The sequence below is a fragment of the Nannospalax galili genome, unplaced genomic scaffold (assembly GCF_000622305.1).
Source record: "Nannospalax galili isolate Female #2095 unplaced genomic scaffold, S.galili_v1.0 scaffold962, whole genome shotgun sequence".
In the NCBI taxonomy this organism is placed as follows: domain Eukaryota; kingdom Metazoa; phylum Chordata; class Mammalia; order Rodentia; family Spalacidae; genus Nannospalax; species Nannospalax galili.
The window spans coordinates 1046264-1069538 of NW_008348537.1; the positions used below are offsets into that span (position 1 = coordinate 1046264).

General features: G+C 42.0%; 1 protein-coding gene across 4 annotated transcripts in view; it reads left to right on the forward strand.

Moving 5' to 3' along the window:
* Nucleotides 1-23275, forward strand: part of Elmo1 (engulfment and cell motility 1) — a 624760-nt gene that overhangs the window by 26971 nt on the left and 574514 nt on the right. For 2 of the 4 annotated variants that reach the window (XM_008845428.2, XM_008845430.3), the window contains exon 2: nucleotides 14926-14992. The exons of the other annotated variants lie outside the window; for them this stretch is intronic. The gene's annotated coding sequence lies outside the window, so the exon portion shown is untranslated. The remainder of the gene's footprint in view (nucleotides 1-14925; nucleotides 14993-23275) is intronic. 4 annotated transcript variants of the gene reach the window in all.

The window sequence follows — 23275 nt, forward strand, 5'->3', positions numbered from 1 at the left end:
ATTCAAATTAGCTGGCCTTCTGCAATTAACTGAAGTTCAGCTGCCAGGCCCAACCAAAGCAGGCATTCACAAGAGTATATTCCTAAGTTAGTTAGTTTATTGAGCATGAGTAACTTCATATTGGTTTGAGCTACTGGGCCCAGTATGGAACCACAGTTCCAATCAGTGATCCCCTACAAATTTTATTAGATAAAAACGACTCCAAAATATCAATGACTTCATGCTGAAGTGTATTTTTTAATCACTTCATAGCCCACTGCTGCTCAGGGATGTGGTCCTGGGTGACAGTTCTCACTTGCAGGCTATCTTCTTCCTGTGTTCCTTTAGTCAAGACATAATCCCAGTAAAAGCAAAAGCAGAGGAGTCTGGGAACTGAAGTTTATAGTGTGTTTGTGGAAAATGCCATAGATACATTGAACATATAGCATTGTCTCTGCCCCAGTCCAGAAGCTTTCCTAGACAATAGTGGATTTGAATTTTTGGAGCTTACTTTAAGAAAGTAACACAGTGGGGCCTGGTGAAATGATTCAGTGGGTCAAGTGACTGCCTCCAACCCTGAGGACCTGAGTCAATCCCCAGGACTCACGTGGTGGAAGGAGCAAGCTGGCTTCTGAAAGTTTTTCTCTGACCTACACACACACACACACACACACACACACACACACACACACACACGCACACACACACAAATAATAACAGTAATAATAATAATATTAATAAATGTAATTACAAAAAGAAAATAACAAAACTGTATACAAAGATGAATGCTTGTTTATGAGGATGAACAGGATTCAGTCACATGGAAGGGTTTTTAGCTGCTTGGTAAATGCATCTCTATTTCATGATGTACAAATTTCAAATGCGTTTGTCCTGATTCAAACCTAATAAAACTGTCCTTGCTTGGTGCCCCAGTGGAGCGTTTATCACTGGCAAAGGTGTGCCCAGACGCTGCTCTCACACTGCCCTTCAGAGTAAACTGTTCTCGATTTTCTGGGAAACAATTGGGATTGTGTCTGAGCATATGACTCTGTGGTCTAACCTCTGACTACCTGTGAGGGTGTTGAGAGTTCAGGAGGTGGGAACCCAGCCTTAGTTCCCTCCATGTCCCCCAACTTCTCTAAACTGCAATCTCCTCCCAGGTATGGGATGGTCATGTATGGAGAATGTGCCTGCTGGTGTCAAGAAAGCTGGACACAGCATAGAATGTGCCTAAGGCACAACACAGTGCCTGGAACTTGGTCAGTGCTTGCTCTGTTAGCATTCCCACTGGACAAAGGTTTTGTTTTAAGATGTTTTGTTTGCATTAGACATATGAGGAAAAATGAGAACGTCTAATTGTGTGATGATAGTGCGTAACATATTTTCATATTTACAAAAACCAGAAAGGACAGTAAAGAAAAAACATTGTATTTCCAGTAGAAAACAGGCTCTAGGTTGTTCAACAGAAGACAACTCATCCAACTACTAAAAATCTTGCCTTGAAATTCGCAGGTAGCATAGCCACAGGGCCCACTTCTTCCTTAGGATCCTTCACTGTCTTGCTCCTGGCAGAGCACACTGAGGAAGGGAAGAATACTAGTATCTTCTCAATACAGATTTTATAAATATTTTTCATCACAGGTATTTTAATAAATATTTTATTTTTATTTTATGTGTATTGCCTACATGTGTTTAAGTGCACCTGTGCCAGCCACAAACTCAGAAGAAAACTGGATTCTGGGGAAAACTAACTGTTCCACTGGACACAATGAGTCACAAGAGGTCTCTGGGAGCAGGGAGGGACTGATCCTGTTGAAGATGAATCAATGTCCACAACTCTGGGCAGCTCAGGTACCTCTAAGGGGAGTCCGGATCACTAGGAGCAGCCTGGTCCCTGAATGGTGGGTAGCAATGGCAGAAGGTTATTTTTTTATGGCAGTTCTGGAACAGAACTAAAAGCCTGCTGTGTTTGACTGTGGTTTGTCTCTCTGAACTCATGCTGGCGTTTAATCCCCAGCATCTATGACATTAAGAGGACAGAAACTTAATGACAGGATGGTGTTTAGAAGCAATATTTTGGGGATGTGACAAGAGGAGATGGCATTAGGGTAGAGTCCCCATGATTGAGCCTCTTCTGTATAGGGACCACAGAGACAGAGACAACCATGTTCCAGCTATGGTATAATATGGCTAAGGTGACCCTCCCCAGAGCCTGCACAGTGCTTTTTGGTCTTAGAGCCTCTCAACTTGTGAGCTAGCTAAAACTCTTCTCTATTAAATGCACTCCACCTCTTGTATTTCATTATAGTAATAGAAAACAGGCTAATACAGAACCCTAGAATTGTTTTACCTGGAAAAAAAATTGGAAGTGCACAGAGGGTCAGAGGCTACCCATTTCTGAGCACCTGTCTTTATTCTCCCTTCCCCACCCAGTAGGCTCAATTATGGGGATGAGGAATCAAGATTCTGAGGAAGTCTTTGTGACTATGAATACTAACACCAGAGTTATCTCAATTGCCCTGGGTATGTTTCTACCCAGGCTGGCGGGTGTTTTATACCTGATGTCATCTTGGTGCAGGTGCTAGATTTCTGGACTCAGCAAAGCACAGAGCTGGACTCTTACTGGTTCCTCTCCCTGCCTTAGCAACCTTTTACTACAGAAACTGGTTTGCTTCACCCCAGCCTGGTGATTAACAGTTTTGTAGTGTGTGTGTGGAGATTCCCCTGATTCTGCTTGTCTGTACTCAGGAATATTGTATTCCTGGACCTGCCATTTCCATGCCTGGCCCTGACTGATATTTCTTTAAAAAATTTTTTTATTATTATTTTAAAAAATTTATGTGTATGCGTGTATTGCCTGCATGTAGGTACATGCATCCGTGTCGTGCAATGCCCACGGAGGTCAGAAGAGGCTGTTAGATCCCCTGGGATTGGAGTTATGGACAGTTGTTAGCTGCCATGTGGGTGCTGGAATTCCAACCCTGGTCTTCTGCAAGAACAACCAGTGTTCTTAAGCGCTGAGCCATCTCTCCAGCCCCGATATTTCTTATTCCAAGTCTGCAGATGCTGGCCTGGTTACTCAAGCCGACTCTGGCACATCCAAGGGGCTGCTATTCCCCAGACAGAATTCCACTGGGGTGGCATTCTTGCGTCTAGCTACTGAAGCTTACTCTCCTTGTTAGAGGCCTGGTTCCAAGGGCCTGGATAGACTCAGTTCCAGGTTCTGAAATCTCCCCAGGGGCTTTACCTCATTGCAGTGAACTGGGCCAGGCCACTAGATACTGTACTTTGAACAGATGATCTGGTTTTAAGTTGTTCGTTGCTTGGCATAAAGCAGAGCTACAGACTGTTGTGGGGGAGCAGGGAAGACTGAGCTGCTCTAGAAGATACTTAGGGCTCAAATGCTGGCCAAGAAAAAAAAAAACCAGAGCAGTGTTACAGATAGTTCAGTATGGTGAACATTGTACAGGCAATCTCAAGCCCAGATGGATGCTTTACTTTCTTTTAGCAGATAGGTCCTGCTACATGGATATTGTTGGTAGGGGAGAGTAGCTAAGGAGAGCCCTGGGACAGAGGATTTATTTTCTTAACAAAACGCAGCAAACAGAATGGCTTAACCCAATAGAAACAGGAGCTGCTCTAGAAGCTTAGAATCAAAGTTCTGCAGGTCTAGGCTCCTTCTGAGCCTCTAAGGCAGAATTCTTCCCTACTTCCCCCAGCTCCTGGGAGCCTCAGATGTTTGCCAACTTGTGCAGAGTCCCTCCAGTCTTTGCCGCCATCTTGGTGGCTGTCTTCGCCTGTGTGCCTCTGTCTTTACATGGTATTATTGGCTTTTTTAAAGAAATTATTTTTATTGGGCTTTTGTACATTTCATACAACAGTTCTTAGTCCAATAACAGTTCTTAATCCAGTCTAGACCTCCTCCCTACCCATGCCCCCCACCGCTGGACCTCACACGTTCTGCCATTCATGTTAAGTCCTATCTGGTCAAGCATTTGTACCCAGATATCTTTCAGTGCAAGTTCATCCACTGGAGTCTAGTCAGTCTATCTAGAGATCTAAAGGGAGATTTACTCTCCTTCACCCAGCAGTAATCAGTCACCAGCAGTTTCCAGGCTAGGGCTGGCCCGCCACCCATTGTCCTCGCTCCACTTTGGCCTTTGTCTGATGGAGTCAGCATGAGTCTTGTGCACCACTGCTGCAACTTCACACGTGCAAACTTCCAGTGGCCTGAATGCTTCTGTTTCCCTATGCTCATGGGCCAACCCTGGCTCTTACAATCTTTCCGCCCCCTCTTCTCTGAGCCGCGGGTGGATGAGGTTTAATATAGGAGTCCTATCCAGGGATACACACTCTGCAGTCTCTTATTCTCTGAAAGTTAGCCAGTTGTGGTCTTCTGTGTGCATCACACTCTGTTGTATAAGGAAGCTTCACTGGTGAGAATTGAGGAGTGCTCTAATATTCTCTCCACCCCCTGTTTCACTATGTTCCATGAGCCTTAGGTGTAGAGGTTCCACTGTAGATATGTCATGTAGGGCTGGGCATCTCTCGGACATATATTCTGTGTGTGACCAGTGGTAGAATGCTGCAATAACCTTCATCTGTTGCAAAAAGAAGCTTCTCTGATGAGTGGTGTGGTATATTGTCTGTAAATATAAGGATTCATATTTAGCACATGGTAAGAAATTTTTCCATAAGAAAATTTCATATGGTAAGAAATTTTCATTTCATTAATCATAACATATGACAGAGATAGGATTTTCCCTATAACATTTCCACCAGTCATATATATTTGGCTATAATTACACTTCTGCTCATGAGTTCCCGTCCATTGAGAGGGCTTTAAGTTTAATTAGACAGTTGTTGATTACCCCCCAGATAACAGTGCCACTACTGTGCCAACAGAGGTAGTTCGCTGTGCCAGTTTTTATGGTTATTAGGCATCAGGGCTGAGTTGGACCATTGATTAGCAGCTTGTATAGTATCCTCTAGAACCATGAGATCTAGTCTTCAGGGAGAAGGCTTCTAGATAGTGCCTGTTTTTCACAAGAACACCTGTCATAGTGGAATAAGACTGAACCTAAAGACCACATTTTAACTTGATTCTGTCTGCAGAGAGCGTATTTCCAAATAAAGTCACTTTCACAGATAAAGGTTGGGACTTGAGCACATCTTTTCACAGATAAAATTTAGGACTTGAACACACCTTTTCTGGGAATACAGCTTAACCCATCAACTGCCTACAACCCAGTCTTCTTATCCTATCTTCAGTGGGTGGCTGACAGGAAGACAGCTTTGTGCCTCAGTTTCCTTGACTGCAAATTGTAGGTAATAATGTTACCATCTTATAGGCTGCCATGAGATTTAAATGAGATCATGTGTGGCCCGGTATATCTGGCTCGTGGTAAGAAGGCAGGACTTAGCACTTCTGACTGCTCCTTTCTAGTATTTTTGGTTTCACAGGGGTGTTCATGGAGAAATTGAGGAAGTGCATGGGCCCTACACAAACATCAATGCTGAGACAGAGCCTAAGATGAACTCTTTTGATGCTGTGAAACAAATTTCTTTCTGCTGCACTTAAATTTTGCTTACAAGCTTGTTGACAGAAGTCATTTTGTCTTTGGTTGTTTGGACTCCCTTCAGCCGCTCTTTGAAATGAATGAAGAGAAGCCCTCTTGGGGAAGTGCTGCAGATAGGTAGGCACTGAACTGAGCAGCGCTGTGTCTCTCTTGAGGTTCCAACTCTGAGGCATGAGGACAGTGCACCTCTATTCCAGGGATACCAGAAGGCCCTATCAGTGGGGGAGGCTGTGGGTCCACCTTAGGGTTCAGTGAGGTTGAGGATGGTATTGTCAGTGTGTGATGCTTGAATTATGAGTGCTGTTTTGCTTGCTTAATTATGCATTAGGGGAGGGATTCCTGAGTCTAACACACACTCCACAGCTTCGTGGATATGCTTCTTGTTGAAACCTAGGAGCTGACTGCAAATCAAACTCTTCTTCCTGCTTCTGTGTGAGTTTTGCATTGTCAGTTTTACTGACAGTCTACAAAAATGAGCACTTTTGTGTCTTATCCGATGAGGAAAGCAAGTGTTACTGTCGAAGACTTCATTTACTGAAGCCCAATAAAAGACTTATCAATAGCTTGCTTACTTTCGTGACAGATCATGGCAGACCTTCTAAGACAGGCTTGAATTTGCATGCTCTTCTAAGGGTATTGATAATTGGAAGTGCTGACTATTGATTCATTTAAAAAGTTTAGGGATCTGAGATTAGGAGGATTGTAGATGTCATTACGGAATAAATTTTCATTTGATTTATGTGTGGAGCTGTTTCAGTTCTGGGAATTTTGTTCTGAAACATTTTGAAGAGGCAAAGAGGCTATTGGCTTATGATTTATGGAGGAATTATTTGTTTTAACATGCTGTGCTCTGTTTTCTTCCCAACGCAAATAATCCAGAATTAATGTTTAAGTTGTATCCATTTACTTTATATGGAGAGCTATTACTACTTTAGTTCATATTTCTTTTCTGCCCCCACTCCCTCTCATCCTGATGTATCTGTTGGAAGATACACTGCTTGTGCACCAATTATTTTCCTTCTCAGAATTAATGATTACAACCCCAAAGGAACATTTGTATGTTTATTGTGTATTGAGCACTAAGATGACTATTTTAGATAGATTACTATTATTATTGGATTTTTACATCAGTTCTAGACCTCTGGTGCTCCCTTTATAACTAAGTCTATATTAATGACCTGAGCCTGTTAGAAATGAGCTTTCTAAGGCTACATGTATATAAATGGTGCCAGGATTTGAACCTAACTGATCTGATGTAGGCATCGAAGCCCCTAAACCATATATTTTCAAATATTGTAGGTTCAGGTTTGTATTTTAGGAGAGAAATGCAGCTGATATCCAAAAGTTTTCAGTGAGTCCCATGGCTTCTGCATTGTCATAGAATGTGAATTTTGGAGCAGGGCATTCATTTAGACTAACTTGTTTGGTTAAGGGGTTGGGGACATCCATGCCAAGTTGATCGGGTAGTAGCTAAAATCAGTGGGAGACAGCCCACCAGGCCTCCAGGTTGCAAGATAAATTAGTGTGAACTTAAAAGATCCACAGGCTGCACACACAGATTAAAGACAAATGAGTCAGTTGCCACCAAGATGTGCGCTGTGGCCTAGAGATCTGTTTCAGAATGTCACACAGCACTTGATCTTATAAAATAAATAACATCAAGGTCAAACCAATTTAGATAACTAGTTTAAAATTAAGTCAATTTTTTTGAGCTGCTGGCTTTCCTCAGGGTTTTAATTCATGCTGTGTGCTCTGCAGTCTCCAAGAGAAAAAACAAAGGGAGTATTAATGCTTTTGAAATGCTTCTGACAGTTGTTTGCTTGTTTGTTTGTTCTCATTTTATTCTGACAGGATGAGATTCATTGTATATACTCTGGGAGGTGGTGTTCTAGAATTTTCCACTGTAGCAGTTAGGATGACTTTGAAGGTAGTTTTAAAAACATTTCAGTGCTGATTGGCTTAAGCAGTAGAAGCTTGTACAGTTGAAAAGGTTAAAGGTGGGTGAGCTGCAGAATTCGTTTGGCTCAGCCAATCCGTCATTTAGGATTTGGTTTCCTTTTGTGTTTCTGTGTTTCATGGGTGAATTCTTCAGCAAACAAGTAAGGTGAGCAGAAAGCGCCAGAACAAAAGTCTGATAAGCTTTTGGAAGATTAAATGTCTTATGGTTGCTAGAGAGACCACCAACAAGTAAGTGTCTAGCTTGGCTAGTCACTTGAATAAACTACTTATTTACTATTTATTTATGTGAGGTGGGTGTTTGCATGTGTATGTATTCGTAGGTATGAGTGTACATGTGTGAGCACTTGCATGTGGATGATGGAGCTCAGTGTTGGGTATGCTTCCTTATCTCTTGATACTGTATTTTTTTGAGTCAGGGTCTCTCATGGAACCTGGAGCTCACTGATTGAAGAAGACTTACTATCCAGCATCTCCTGAGATCCTCCTGTCTCAGCCTTCCCAGTACTAGGATTACTGGCATTTGCCACCATGCTTGGCCTTTTTTCTGTGTGTGTAGGGGATCTGAATTTAGGTCCTCAGTCCTTGTGCGGCAAGCACTTTACTGACGAAGGCATCTCCTAACCCTGTATAAATGTAATTTAGATGAATGAACATATCAATTACCTTTCCCCTCCATCTTGTGTATGATAATATTTTCCATGTAGGACTAAGGATGTGGCTCAGGGGTAGACTGCTTGCCCAACATGCGTAGCACCCTAGGTTCAATCAGCAGAACCCCCCCACCCTTCAGCCCCCAAACAAAAGCCTACATGCAATGTGTAGATGGCTTCTCTCCTCCCCCACCCCTGTGATACATTTTAAATGAATCTTTCTGTAGTTACCCTTGTATAGAGAAGGGTTTCTGGGTGGGATTTAAAAACTGCCACTCTGCTCTCGTCAGTTTGCCATTAGCAACTCTGTGGACCTGATAAGGCATTAGTGTCAGTTCTTTATATCAAAAGTAAGTTTCAGTTTTAATTTTCTTAGCAAAATTAATGTCATGATTCATTGTGGTATAATTCATATTTGTACTTGATATTAATTTGATAATAAAGTACCCTAGGGGATATAAATTGACTTACTTTTATTATCTTTCACTATTTGCAAAGTGTACCTCAGATCTCAGGAACATGCTAGAGGGTATTTTACTATACCACAAGCTGGGGCTTTAAAGAGCTAGAAATGGAGAACCCGGGACTATAATGTACATACCGTGTGAATACTTTCTTTGGGCTGTGGGGATTCCTTTTGAGACATGAAAAATGTCTACAGATCACTCGACTCACTTGACAGTTGCCATTTTCTTTGTAGAACCAACTGGCATTTCTGAACTGTTCTGTTGAGTGGACCAACTGGATGTTAGTTATATGTGAGGTATTTTGTATGAATTCAAAGTTGAAGGAGAAACGTAGCCTTCCTGATTCTTCACTAGAAATGGAACAGGCATGCAAAGACTATAATACAAAGATCTGGTATAAAGTGAGACTTGAGACAAGGTTTAGCAGATTTGGAGGAAGGAAGGAGATTTCTGAGCAGGAGAGAACCACATTTAGTTGGGTAAGGGACAATAGGGATTTGTCCAGAAGGAATGTTCAGAAAAGGGTAACCTTATATGGCTGGAGCAGTTAAAAGAGAAAGGAAATAATCTACATAAAATTATAAATTATTGGTCTATTGTTATATAACCAGTACCCCCAAGGCTTAGTGGCTTGACCAATAGTAAGCTTCTGTTCCCTTTTACAACTCCAGGGGGTCAGGAATATAGAGGCAGTTGAGCCAGGTACTTCCCTCTTAGGGTTTCTCATGAGGAGGTGTTAGATGTGACTGGGGTTCAACCATCTGAAGGCCGGGCTGGGACTGGCAGAGTCATTCCAGAGTGAGATGCTGCCATGCCTGTCACATTGTGCTGACTGGGATCACTTCTGAGAGCTGCTTGAGCAGCCTGTTGGCTTAACAGCTGGCCTTCTCTAGAGCAAGTCTCAGGATGAAATGATCAATTGGCTGCTGTCTACTTTACTGAGCTAGCCTTGGAGATGACAAAACATCCCTTTCCAAACTTCCTCTATTTAGGAAAAAGTCACAGTGTTAACTACTGTTCCCTCATAGACAAAATACCTGAGATGATCAACTTTAAGAAATGAAAGGTTAGTTTTACTCTATATTTACAGGTTTCAGTTTCAGTCGGCCCCATTGCTTTTGTGTCTAGGGTGAAGAAGCATATCATGGCACTGGGCATGTGGTAGAGCAAAGCTGCTCACCTCATAGTGGGTGGGAAGCAGTGAGAGGAAAAGGAGGAGCTGAGGTCCCAATACCTCTTCAAGCACATTTCTCAAGTGCCCTAATTTCTTTCCACTAGGTCCCACCTCATGAAGATTCCATCACCTTCCATGGTGCCATGGGTTGGGGGCCAAGACTTTTGTGCATGGACCTTTGGGGGTGGTCGTTTAAGATTCAAACTGCAGCAGTTGCTAAGGTATAGGTTTAAATGGGATTAGGACTCACCTTTTAAAGGGAAAAGTTTCAAAGAATGAAGACACATCTAGTAAAATCAAAACTATTTTTGAAACAATGAGGCAGAGGTTAAAACAATAAGTGCATCCTTTTTTCTTCAAGTTGTTGTTTCTTCATGTTTATTCATAATTAGTTCATGTCTTCATCTACTAAACCACTTCTTTTTAAAAGACTGACTGTTAAAAGGATATTTAGCAACTAAAGCTAGGGAAAGCAACAGTTCGTGGCTGAGGGAGGTCCAGGCAGAGGGGCAGTGCCCAGGGGAAGCTCCACAAACACCTGTAGCCCCAAGAGCTGCTAGGAAGCCACTCATTGGATCCATCTATCCCGTCCCTTCCTGGGATTTTTATTGGGAATTCAGTTTGCTTTTTTGAAGAACTCATCCATGTTCAAGGTTTTTACATAGTTTTGCAAAATATAGACTCATCATAATAGTTATTTCCTGTAATTTAAGTACTACATTGAACTACAACCTTGAATGATGCGTATAATGTTTCTTTTATTAGCAGAAGCAGTTGAGACAAATGAGGGGGTTTTAATTTCAACCAAGTATTTTCCTCTGTGGTATACACATTAAAAACATATTTTTTATGTTTTCCTCTGTGGTGACATGTTAAAAACATTTTACAACAGAGACAAGTTCTGATGTGTGAGGCTCAGGCGACTATGTCATTGAATGAATATCATAACATGTTCCTGTGTGAATATAGATGATGTAGGCCAGTTAATTCAAGTGGTACGCTGATGCAATCAAGAGAGGCAATAACTTGGGCATGGTGGTACAGGTCTCTAATCCTAGTACTTGTAAGGCTGTGAGACAGGAGGATTGTGAGTTTAAGGAAAGCCTGAGCTATATAGTGAGACCTTATGAGAGAGAGAGAGAGAGAGAGAGAGAGAGAGAGAGAGAGAGAGAAAGACAGAGAGACAGAGAGAGACAGAGACACAGAGAGAGACAGAGACACAGAGAGAGACAGTGTGAGAGAGAGAGAGACAGAGAGGGAGAGAGGAGGTTTGGTGACACATGCCTTTAATACCAGCACTTAAGTGGCAGAGGCAGGTGAATCTCTGTGAGTTTGAGGTTAACCTGCTCTACATACTGGGTTCTAGGGCAGCCAAAGTTAAATTGTGAGACCCTGTCTCAAAAGAAGGAGAAGGGGGGAGGAAGAGAGAGAAAGAGAGAGAGAGAGAGAGAGAGAGAGAAAGAAAGAGAGAAAGAGAGAGAAGCATGCAATAAGTATAGGAAGTATGAGACTGCAGCTGGCTTGTATAACAGAGAATGCTGTCTTAGAGTAAACTGTGTAGGTTTCTTTTCATAGTAGAGGGAGTGCAGGCTAAGGATTAAACAGCATAGTGTAGTAAACAGATAATCCAGCAATGTGCTGGTTATCATCAGTGTTATGTGTGTGCACTATGCATTCACACCACTGCAGTACAGTAAGTTTGTCTACAGCAGCATCACTGCAGACAGGCAGGTCACACAGTGCTCTGTGATGACAGCAAAAATCCCTGGGTGACAGGAGCTTTTTATCTCTAATCTTAAAACGTCACATAAGGGATCCGTCATTGACTGAAACTTCAATATGCGGCTCACGACTGTTTTAAAGACTGAATCACAGGGCCATGGGTTGCCACAGAGAAAGGCATGCGCCCCCATTCTCAGCTGCATCCCAGCAGGCTGTGACTGTCTCACACCAGCATGGTTGTGTGTGCTGGAGTGGAAGGTGGTGTTCTGAGACATGTAGAAGGGCGTCTTTTACATAAGTATCTTTCACAGTTATCAGAAGGAACAGGAAACTTTTATTAACTAGATAAGGAAAATATGCTTATTCATTTTATGAATATCAATTCTTTCAATGTGGTAATATATTTCTGATGAGTCCCCCCAAATAAAACCATTTCTGAAGTTTATGTATAAAAAGAGATCCTAAAATACAATAGAGAAATTGATCCAACAGAGTACATTTTGCTTTTCTCTCATTTAACATTCTTAATAAACTTTATTTAAAGAACTTTTCTCCACAATCACTTTCCACTTTAATCACTGCAGTGATCCACTGTACCCACTCGTTCCTGAAAAAGAAAGAGTGCAGAGCTTCCTGCAGTGATTTCTTTTTAAATAAGGAGTGTTGTGGTGTATATGAAAAACCCAGAGAAAACTGGTGGCTGGTGGTAAAGGAAAAGAAAGCGTATTTATAAAGGTGTGCTGGGAAAAGGGTATTCATCCATTTACAATTCAATCCACCTGTTGGATTTCCCACTTAGAATATTAGTGAAGTAGAGTTAGTTTCTGTATCCCTGTAATTATTTCTTAAAACAGTTTTCTGAACTTCCAGTTCCGGCTTCCGTAGTTCTGTTATGAAAATGGACAAGTGGGACTGAGAGTCAGCCAGCAAAGGCTGTGCTACCTCTCCCCACTTCCGGTTCCGGCTTCCGTAGTTCTGTTATGAAAATGGACAAGTGGGACTGAGAGTCAACTCTTTCTTCTCAGAGCACAGGCATGGGCCACATCCTTTTTGTCTGAGCTCTGACGTTGGGATCCAAGTGGAGGGTAGCAAGTGACAGGGTAGGTTACTAGGCTCAGAAAGAGCATCTTCTGGTTCATTCGACTGAAAGCTCTTCTCCCTCATGCCTTCTTTGCTTGTCTTTAGGGTTTCTCTTGACATCTGACCCATTGGTTTTTGCTTTTCCACCAACATATGTCAGATCACCTTCTCTTGGGCCTGGGACAGTAGGACCAATAGTGGAATCTTGTGCCTTTGATTGTAGTAGTTTCTGTTTGTCTGAATGAAAAAAAGTGATTTACAACTCAGACTATTGTTTACATGTTTACTTGATGTAATATATGTATTTTCTGGCCAAATCACTTACTGACACCCCACTTGAAGGGCTGTGTGTGTTGATGGATCAGTGGGACTAGGGCAAGGATGTTTCTGGAACCCAGGCCTTCAGCTCCCTTGTCCTTGCCTTTTAGTATTTCATAGTGTGGTATGGGATTGGGGAGATAGATACAAATAATAATAAACATTTATTGAACTATTGAGTTTAAGAAACCAGATGCTATTTCAAGTGGGTACCAGGTTTTAATGACTTGAGCCCTTTTTTTGAAAGATTTCATACTTTAGAGGAGAAAAGATACTTGCCTACAGGGGCAGAAATTTAGCTTTCAATTTATTTGCCACTCAACTGCTGTAGTTCTGGGAAATTCAGATGGTAAACTGATCTTCACCAGAGGGTAGTCAGACACGCATTGGTCCAGACACCTAGAACTGTACAAGACAAACTTCACTGTGAGCTTTGGACTGTACTTAATGATTGACAGTGTTCATCAATTCTGAGCAACTTGCCATAGAAACATGAGATGTTAGTAAGAGGAAGACCATGGGAGAGGACCTGGAAGCTCGGTGCTCAATTTCCCTGTAAATCCAAAACTGCTCTAAGAAATGAAATCCGTTAATTTATAAGTGTTTATTAACTGAAAACATTGTGTCCCATCTGTTCCTTTGGGTAAAGAGCTGTGAATGGTCATTAATTATAGACAGCTGCATTTGGGGTGGCGTCCATGTCCTGTCTATGTCCTTACATTCCCTGTATTGAAGAAACAGCCATAGTGCAGCATGGGAAAGTAAAGTAGTGTCCACAAAGCTCCTCTGAAAGTGCCACGGAACCTACAGGTACAGGCTTAAAACTAACACAATCCAGGTATGCTAGATCAGAGAGAAGTTGCACCCTAGAAGGAATTCAGGCAGTTTGGCTAATTGATTCTGTATCGTTTTCCAAGGCACAATGGAAACAAGATGGTCATGAACCTAAGATGCTGCCTCCACCTCCAGTGTATTTCAGAGACTCTTCTACTGGTGGGAAACAGGAGGAAAAATGATAGCCGAGCCTCACTTCCTACGTTCATTGTAGCATTATTCACAATAGCAAAGATAAAGAATCAATTTAAATGTACATTGATAGGTGAATGGATAAAGAGATCATGGCATGTACACAGTGGAATATTAGCCTTAAAAAGAAGGCAATCAAGGCAATCTCATCATATGCTACAACGCAGGTGAACCTGGAGAACATTACTTTGAGTGATATAAGTCAGTCACATAACTACAAATATTGTGTTAGACTCATTTGGAGAGCCTATAGTAGTGAACTCTTTGGATACAAAATCGAATGTTGGTTGCCAGGGCCAGGGTAGAGGCAATGAAAATTTGTCAATAGGCAGAGTTTTGCTCCTGTAAGATTGAAAAGTTCTAGAGATCTTTTGCACAACAGTGCACACACAGTTAACATGACTAAACCAAGTCCTTGAAAATGGTTATAACTCTAAATTATGTGTTGTGCATTTTTTACCACATAAGCTGTTGTTGTTATTGTTGTTGAGACAGTGTCTCACTATGGAGCTCTGGAACTCTATGTAGACTAGGTTGTCCTCTTCAAATGCAAACTCATAAGAGATCTAGCTACCCCTGCCTCCTGAGTGCTAGAATCAAAGGCATGTGTCATATGCCTCTGAGCCTGGCAACCTAAGTATTTTTTAATGACATAACAGCAGTGGGTGTGATTTTTGTAGCATAATCTGCAAAATTTAGGTCCTGTTTGAAACATCTGGCCAGGACTCTGAAAGTCTGAGTAAGACTTTGCTTCTGCAGAGGCTGCAGAACCCGGCATGAACCAGTGTAACCCAGCAGAAAGCAACTCCAGGACATGTCAACACGTGATTTTTTAGAAGTGAAAAATAATGTTAATGGTTTCACCCATTTTTGGCAAAATTAATTCTATATTTGAGTGTTTATGGTTCAATGAAAATGTATTGCTTGGAAGTTCTTGTTGTCACCCTAATCAAGATTCTGAATTGTTTCAGGCTACAAAGAAACTCCCTGGACATACCCCTACACCTACCCCTGGCCCCACCCCAACCATAATCTCTGGTGAGTACCAGCTTGGCATTTATAAGTGAAAATTAATAAGTAGATCAAGATAGTTCCCTGAAACCTGCTGGTTGTGAGGTCACATTGGACTAATGCTGAGCTCCATGAATACCGTCTCTAGAGCTATCCTTGGTAGAGAACTAGGGTACACTGATTTATGTACATTGTTTTATCTATTATCCTCAGTGACTTAAAACTGGTTATTTATTGGTGTGTGAAAACAATCTTAAAACTCAGTGGCTTGTTTGTTTGTTTATTAATTTCTTACCTGTTTATGTTTTGAGACAAGGCCTCATGTAACCCAGGCTGGCCTCATAATTACTCTGTAGCTGAGGATGACCTTGATTTCCTGATCCTCTACTTCCTAAGTGCTTGGGTTACTAGGCATCAGCCACCAGGCCCAGCAATAATGGTTTGATTTTGCTTATGCAACTAATTTTGGGCAGGACTGTATGGGCCTTGTCTGAGCTCACGTGGAGTTGGCCAGGGGAACCCATCAAGGTCTTTCTGGAAGATTCACTCTCATAGCTGGGAGTTCATGCACCTTAGAAACTCCCTGCATTTGGGGATTCCTCTCCATTCCCTGACAATTATGAATATGGTTGCTGTAAACATTTTCATGCACATTTTTATGTGAACATACACACACACATGCACACACACATATATGCATGTGCATATACCATATACATATGAGACAATTTCCACAATGATGACATTTTATATAGCATGGTTGAAACCAGGAAATGGACATTTTCACAATATAATTAATCAAATTAGGAACTTTATTAGTGTTTCACCCATTTTTAGCAACATTAATTCTATATTTGTCTATGGTTCAATGAAAATTTATTGCTTGGGAGTTCTTGTTAATTATCAACTAATCAAGAATCTGAATTGTTTCAGGCTACAAAGAAACTCCCTGGAACAACCTCCATTTAAATCCCTACACCTAGCCCTACCCTAGCCATAATCTCTGGTGAATACCAGCTTAGCACGTTTTTAAAAACTTATCCTGGGAATAACTAATCTAGTTTGGTCTTGTCATCATCAATAGAGGACTATTGATGTATTGAGTTTTTTTCTTTTGACTTCTGGTGTTTATTAATTTCGTCTCAGGTGGCCAGAATGAGTTCACACAACTGTGAAACAGGAACCTTTCTTCCTACAGTTTCTTCAAGGAAATTGTAACCTGGGTATATTTTCTACAGAACCAGAAGTATAGTCATTAGTGTTAATGCAGCATATAGATTAGGCTGAGATTATTATGTGAGAGGAAATTTCACACAAGGTTCATTAGCAAATTCCTTTAAGGAATGACCTACTTTAGTTCATTTAAAACATGATTCAATTTACCAAAACATAATGTGCAAATAATTTCTCAGAAGAAATAGCAATTTGTATTCTCTAACTAGCAAACGATAATGCTATTAAAATCTAGAAAAATGAGGGGGCATGAATGAGCTGGGAGCAAGAGAGACACCATTGGGATTGTGAAGGCGCCATTGTGATTGTTACAGTGTGAAAGTCATTTACACTCATGCTAGAAACAAAAAGAGATGTTGAGGATTTCAGGTACACTTTAATCACTGGGGCTCAGAGGGAATGCAGTGTACATCAGAAGCCAGTGTGGTTCTTCTTGAAAGGAAGAGGAGACACCGCCTGTGGTGCTTTGGGACTGGACCACATGAATGCCTGTACTCCAGCTGGTTGCTTGTGTGAGGTAAATATCTGCCTGGAAAGCTAGGTTTGTGCCAGGAAATTGTTTAAATTGTGAAAAACAATTTTATTTCAGAGTTCTAGAGCAGGGTTTCTCAACTTCAGTGTTGTTTATATTTTGGTCCAGATAATTCATTTTTGGTGGGCAATAACGAGAAAAACAACTTAAGAAGCAGATATTTTGGCTCCTGTTAGAGGTTTCAGTGTGTGGGTTGGTGACACCATTGTTTTTTGGCTGTAGCAGCGTAGAGCCACAGTGGGTAGAGCTGGCCCCCTACTTCCATGTTTATTCTGCTGTGCCTCCAGCCAGTAGGATGATAAGACCCCAATTCAGGGTGAGTCTTCCCCCAAGGCTGTCCCATAGGCCACTTGCCTTTGGTAACTCCCTCACTGATACCCCAAAAGCGTACTTTACTAACCTCTTAGGGCATCTCTCAGTTCAGCCAAGTTGACATTTAAAGTTAGCCGCCTCAGTGGAGAACGGTTGTTTGCATCATAGGCTAATCGTCAAATATAGCTGGCCAATGTGCATTGGTTTGCACCAACACCCCAGTTGTGAGGAAGAAAAATGTCTTCAGACATTATCATATGTCCCTCAGGGAGAAGGAAGAATCACTTCTCTTTGGGAACCAACCCTTTTACACACACACACACACACACACACACACACACACACACACAAACATGCGTACACACTATATAATTTATTTCTGAAGTGGCAGTTGGTATTTGGTACTTAGATACTATTCTTCTTCTTATTTTGTCCATTCATTGTATTTGAGATTCACCAATGCTTATAGTATAGTTTATCCCTTTAACTGCAGTATATTAGATACTTGTTTGGGTCTGAAGGTTTAGTCTCTAGTCTGTGAAACTATTGGGAGATGATGGAATGTTTAGGAGGTAGAGCCTGGTGGAAAGAAGTCAGAGCACTGGGTGTGCCTGTGAAGGAGATTTTGGCACCCTAGCCTCTCCTTTTCCTCTGTCTTCTCAGCTTCTATGAGTGAGAAAACTCCTCTACTACTCATTCCTTGCACCACAACGCACTGCTTTGCTACAGACCCAAAAGCAACGTCAATGAAGCACAGAAAGGAAAACCTTCATTCTTCATAAGTTAACTTTTCTCTGCTATTTATTGAAAGCTGACTAACAAATCAGGCCACGTTACGATTGTATCACCTTTTATTTATCTGTTGCTAGATAAGTCATTTGTTTCTACTTTTCACTATAAAAATCTCATTCCTCAATGAATATTTTTGTGTGTATATAATCCTGAATATGTGTGTAATTATTCTGGACATTGAATAAAAGCTCCATAGAATTTGATTCCAGTATGGCACATCTTTAATTCCAGGCAGGCAGATCTCTGTGAGTTTGAGACCAGCCTGGTCTACATAGTGAGTTCCATAGTGAGGGACTATAGGGACAGTCTGTCTGTCTTTAAAAAAAAAAAAAAGCTTCATAGAATTTCTTGAATTTCGACATAATTACACCATTGTCCACCCAAGACTGCACTGATTTCTACTCCCCTTCGGCAGCACGTATGACCCTTTACTCCTTATCGTTATTGGTGCTTCTTCAGCCCATCAACCCTTTAGTCTTTGTTCCACTGAAGCATGAACACGGTGTTTTACTATTGTTTTAATGGTCTGGGGATCACTACCGAGTCATCTCCTTGTCTACTTGAAGGACTTTTGAGAGCTTGTACTCAGCCAAATATTTTAAACACTCAAAAAGCAAACCTAAAAATATCTTTTAAGACTTCCGTGCTAATTTTGCTTTTACTTTCTTTCCTTGGACTATTAGCTTTTTTCTCACGGTTGCATGTCCCTCCTGTGTTGTGTTCAGCATCCCATCAAACAGAAACCTTTAGCGTGTGTAGTGAGGGTGGACAGTCATAAACAGGGAGAACACATGAAGGGCTTTGACAGCACAGATTTCTTCCCTTTCACCATTGTCTCTCTCACACAGCTGGCCAGGGAGGGCACTCAAGTGCCTGCATGAATGGTGGGATGAACCCTAGGAAGCAATGGATGAAGGAGGCAGTCCTGACGGCAGGTTGGAAACACCAGCAGAGCAAATGCTATCTCCTCTCTGCAGCTGGCACTTGTTTCCTGATTCCTGCGCATAGCTGCAGCAGACTGGGAATTGCTGATAAGAGAAGAAACGATTGACATTTTCCTTAGGAGGATGGGCCCCACCTGCTCCTGTGGCCTGGGAAACCTAGAGGCCCACTGTTGGGATCTTCTTGGGTTGAGCCAGCAGGACCCTTGGTTTCCTTCCTAAAGCTTCTGGAATATTGGCAGAACCTGGTGGGCTCTGAGTCAGTCAGTCTGCACTGAAACTACCACCACACCAGTACCACTTCTTCCTGACTCTCCAGTGACACCCTGTGTCCCAGCAAGTCATCCCCACTTGATTTCAGTGCACTACGTACTCACTATTCATTTTGTGGTGGTCACAGTTGTGAAACGAAGGAATGGATTGCCTAGGAGGTAGTGTTTGTGATTTTGTGTACTTTATTTCCTTTCAGTTCTTTGTGTCAGTCCAAGTACACTGGAAGTGTATTTGTTTTACTTGAAAGACCTGTATTTCCTCTGAGTTTCTATGTGATTTGGAAGAGTAACTATAGGTAAGCAGGCTTTTGTCAGAGTTAAACTTGGTTAAACTTGGTAGTCTTATTTTTGTACTAATAATGGACATGATGGGTACAAATATTTTATCAAGCTGAAAAATATTTCTTGCTGAAAAGGATTCATCACACACAGGCCCGTTGGAGAGTCCATTGCATTTCTTCTGTGATTCATGTATGGAACAGACATCTGTGGGTGACCTATGCTAGGCAGCATGCTGTCACAGAGAGGCCCTGTCTTCAGCTCCCTGCAAACAGATACTGTAGTCACTGGAGAGGAGAGAGGTACCAGGCAGTCTGGGGCAGAGAGGGAGAACTGAATAACCACTCTGGGGAATTTGGAAATGATTCCGATGGGGAACTCTCCTGCTGCATCCTGAATAATGCCTGTGGCTGTGACCCACAGAGTGGGGGCAGGGCAAGGCTGAGGCCCATGAAGGAGGAGACTGGGGAGAGGCTGTTCCACACAGAGAGAAGAGTCTGTGCCGGGATCAGGAGAAAGGCTGACTTTGACTTTGGGGAGAAATTGTTCATTACTGTTTTTTGTTGTTCTTTCAGTCAGGGGGTATTTAGAACACCCATGTCCTGTTCGTGGTGGTTATTTCATTCATAGAATCTCATTATCACTCAGAGTTATACTCTGTCAAACCATGTCAGTGCCCTGCTGGTGGCTCTGTTATATTACCATTGCTTCATTGATTAGGCCCCAGTCACGGCTCTCCGGGGAACATTTGGTCAACAAATGCCTTCTTCTGGCCTATCTCATGGAGCCCAAGCTTTCAGTGAGGTCTCCTGTTCATGTGCCATTTGCTTTTACTTCAGAAAATCTAAGAAAGAAAGAAGAAAAGACGGCAAGAGATGCTAGCCAAGCAATAGCTCATTTTTAAAAAGTAGCTCTTTTTTTTTTTTTTTCTGGTCTTTTTGAGACAGGGTCTCCCTGTAGCCCCAGCTGTCCTGGAACTCACTATGTAGACTAGGCTAGCCTTGAACTCACAGAGATCTGCCTGTCTCTGCCTCCCAAGTGCTGGGATTAAAGGCGTGCACCACCAAGCCTGGCAAAAGTAGCTGTTTTTAAAATTAAGTAACAATTTTGTAGCTACAACTACAGTCAACTTTGAATTTAGTATTTAAGTCAGCTATCCAAATGCCAAAAAAAAAACCCAAAAAACAAAAACCAAAAAAACCGTATAAAAAGTGTTCTGGGAACCCTTTGAACCTGGGATGTGGTACCTTTTCATATTAAAGTTGAAAACCCCGCTACCTGTGCTCAGCAGAGGAAGCACTGGGTCTATGCAGCCCCTGGGCCTCGCAGGTGGGCCTATTGAAATATGTATTGCTTCTGAGAACCTCTGCCGACACCATCTGAAGGGGCTGCAGGATTTATTATTTACTAGGTTGTTACTTCCAGAAACACAGGGGAACACCTAAAAGAAATTTTGCCTTGCGAGGCTGTCATTATGGGAGGGAGCCCTAGGGATGTGCTAGCAGGCTGAACTGAGTGGCCAGGATTGAGAGGGAAGGGCAGGAGGAGGAAAGGGAATAGGAGATGTGGTGGTCCCACACACTGGTGAGGTCTTTACATGCCAGTGAAGGGAAGGGTGAGTCACCAAGACCAGAGATGATTCTGGGGCGTAGCTACTCTTTGTATTGTACAGAAATTATGCATTTCAACAGTCACACAAAGTTGTATGTCCACAGTGACAGTGTCATAAAGAATAGTCCCCTTGCCTTGGATGTTGCCTCTGCTCTGCTTGCCTACCCTGTGCCTCTTTCTGCCCTTCAAACCTCTGGCATTGATGGTTTTTGAGTCTCCATAGTTTGTCTTTTTCTAGAATCATACAGGATGTAAGTTCTTCTCTTAAAGATATACTTTCACCGGTGCCTTTTGTGGCCCAATGGCTTCGTCCTCTTTCATAGTTCTATACCACATTGTATGTCTACACCACAGTTTGTTTATTCATCTGCCAGTTGAAAGACAACTTGGTTGCCTCTACTTTGCATTTGGGGTATACACATCTGTGTGTAGGTTTTTGTGGACATACATTTTCAACTCATTTAAGTAAATACATAGGAGCATAATTGCTGTGCTGCATGGTAAAACTATATTTATCTGTGTAAGGAGGTGCCAGACTGTCTTTCAGCCTGTCAGCGTCATCCCTCTTTGCTGCCTTCATTTTCTGATGACTTTGTCTGGTAACAGATCTTAGGTATAATTTGTGGAAAAATGCAGATGCTGCTTCACCCATTTCTGAAATCCTGTATGAGTGTCAGGTGCTATGAGGACAGTTGTTGCCAACTGAGGCAGAAGTCCCAGAGCACAGTAAGTAGCTGAAGGATGTCATAAAAACCCCAGAGCTCTCCGTTACTTCTATCCCCACCTTAAATATGGTATCTTAGCGCTAGGCGTCATGTCCTTATAGATTTAGCAGGGGGAAACCCCAGAAGCCCTCTTTTTCCTTCCTCCCTTTATCAGAAAAGTTGAAGCCCCCTCCCGAACGTCTCAGCACTTATCCTCTGATGCCTAGCTTCCTTCAAATGGTCTTAAAAGGAACTCCAGCTATAGACAGCAGGAAACAGCTCTTTCTGAGTCTGTCTAATGTCTGCCCATGCTTTCTTCCTATAAGGCTGTATTAGCTAATATTCTGCTACTATAATGAAATCCCTCAGACCATCAGTTTCAAAAGAATAAAAGTGCATCTTATCAGAGAACTTTCTTCTTGTAGTAGATGGTAACTAATACAGAGACCAGCAAATGGTCAATTTGCAGAGAATAAAAGTCTGTGGAGTGCTCATCCCTAAATGGAACACCTCAAGGTTCAGGGATCCTTGTGGAAGAGGGGTGCAGGAAGATTGTAAGAGCCATAAGTAGCGAATGAATACAAGAAAACCATATTTGGACACAACAGGACAGTTGCACATATGAACTTGTGACAGCATGCATAAGACCTGGTAAAACTGAAGCCAGACAAAACCCCACTGTTGATGGGGGAAATGGGAAAGAAGCCCCAGCCCTAACTGAGGATCTACTGGCAACTGATAGGTTCTGGGAGAGGGAGAGTCAGTTTTCTTTAAGTGTGTGACAGTAGGTTGACCAGTTCCAGGGGGTATTTAGAGTACGCAAATTAGACTGTGCTTGATAGGCCTTAAACAACAATAACAACAAAAACCAAACAATAAAGGATATTAAAGGTTAGAGAGGGAGAGAAGAGGGTCTTAATATGATCAAAATACACTGTAGGAAATTGTAAAAGAATTTATTTAAATATTTTATTATTTTTACTTTATGTGTGAGTGTATTGCCTCCGTGTGTAAGTGTACCTGTGTCATGCAATGCCCAGGAGGTCAGAAGAGGGACTCAGATCCCTGGAGCTGGACTCATGGACAGTTGTTAGCTGCCATGTGGGTACTGGGAATTGAACCTGGATCCTCTGCAAGAGCAGCCAGTGCTTTTAAGCACTGAGTCATCTCTCCAGCCCCATAGAAATATTTTAAAAAAGACACTAAAAAAATAAAAAGGATAAAGATTCTTTGGCTCACAGGTTAAGAACCTTCAGTCTATGATCATATGATCATATGGCAGCACCATGTTGGCTTGTTTTTTTGTGGTGAAACAGTACCTCATGACAGTGAGCATGTATGTGGTAGATCCCCCTGCCAACCTCATTGTAACAGGGAAGCAAAGGCCAAAGCCTGGAGACAGGATGAGGTAGGTACTGTATATCACCACTGACCCACCTTCCTCACACTGAGTTTCTTATCCAAGTGCATCATGCTGGAGGCCAGGCCATCAACATATGGACCTTCTGAGGACATTTCAGATCCAAACGATGGCAAAGGGTGTTTTCACCTACACTCAGGCCTCACTCATTTATCCATTGGAATGCTTCAGAAGCTGCTTGAGACTTTTTTGAGGAAAATGTTTTTTTTTTTTT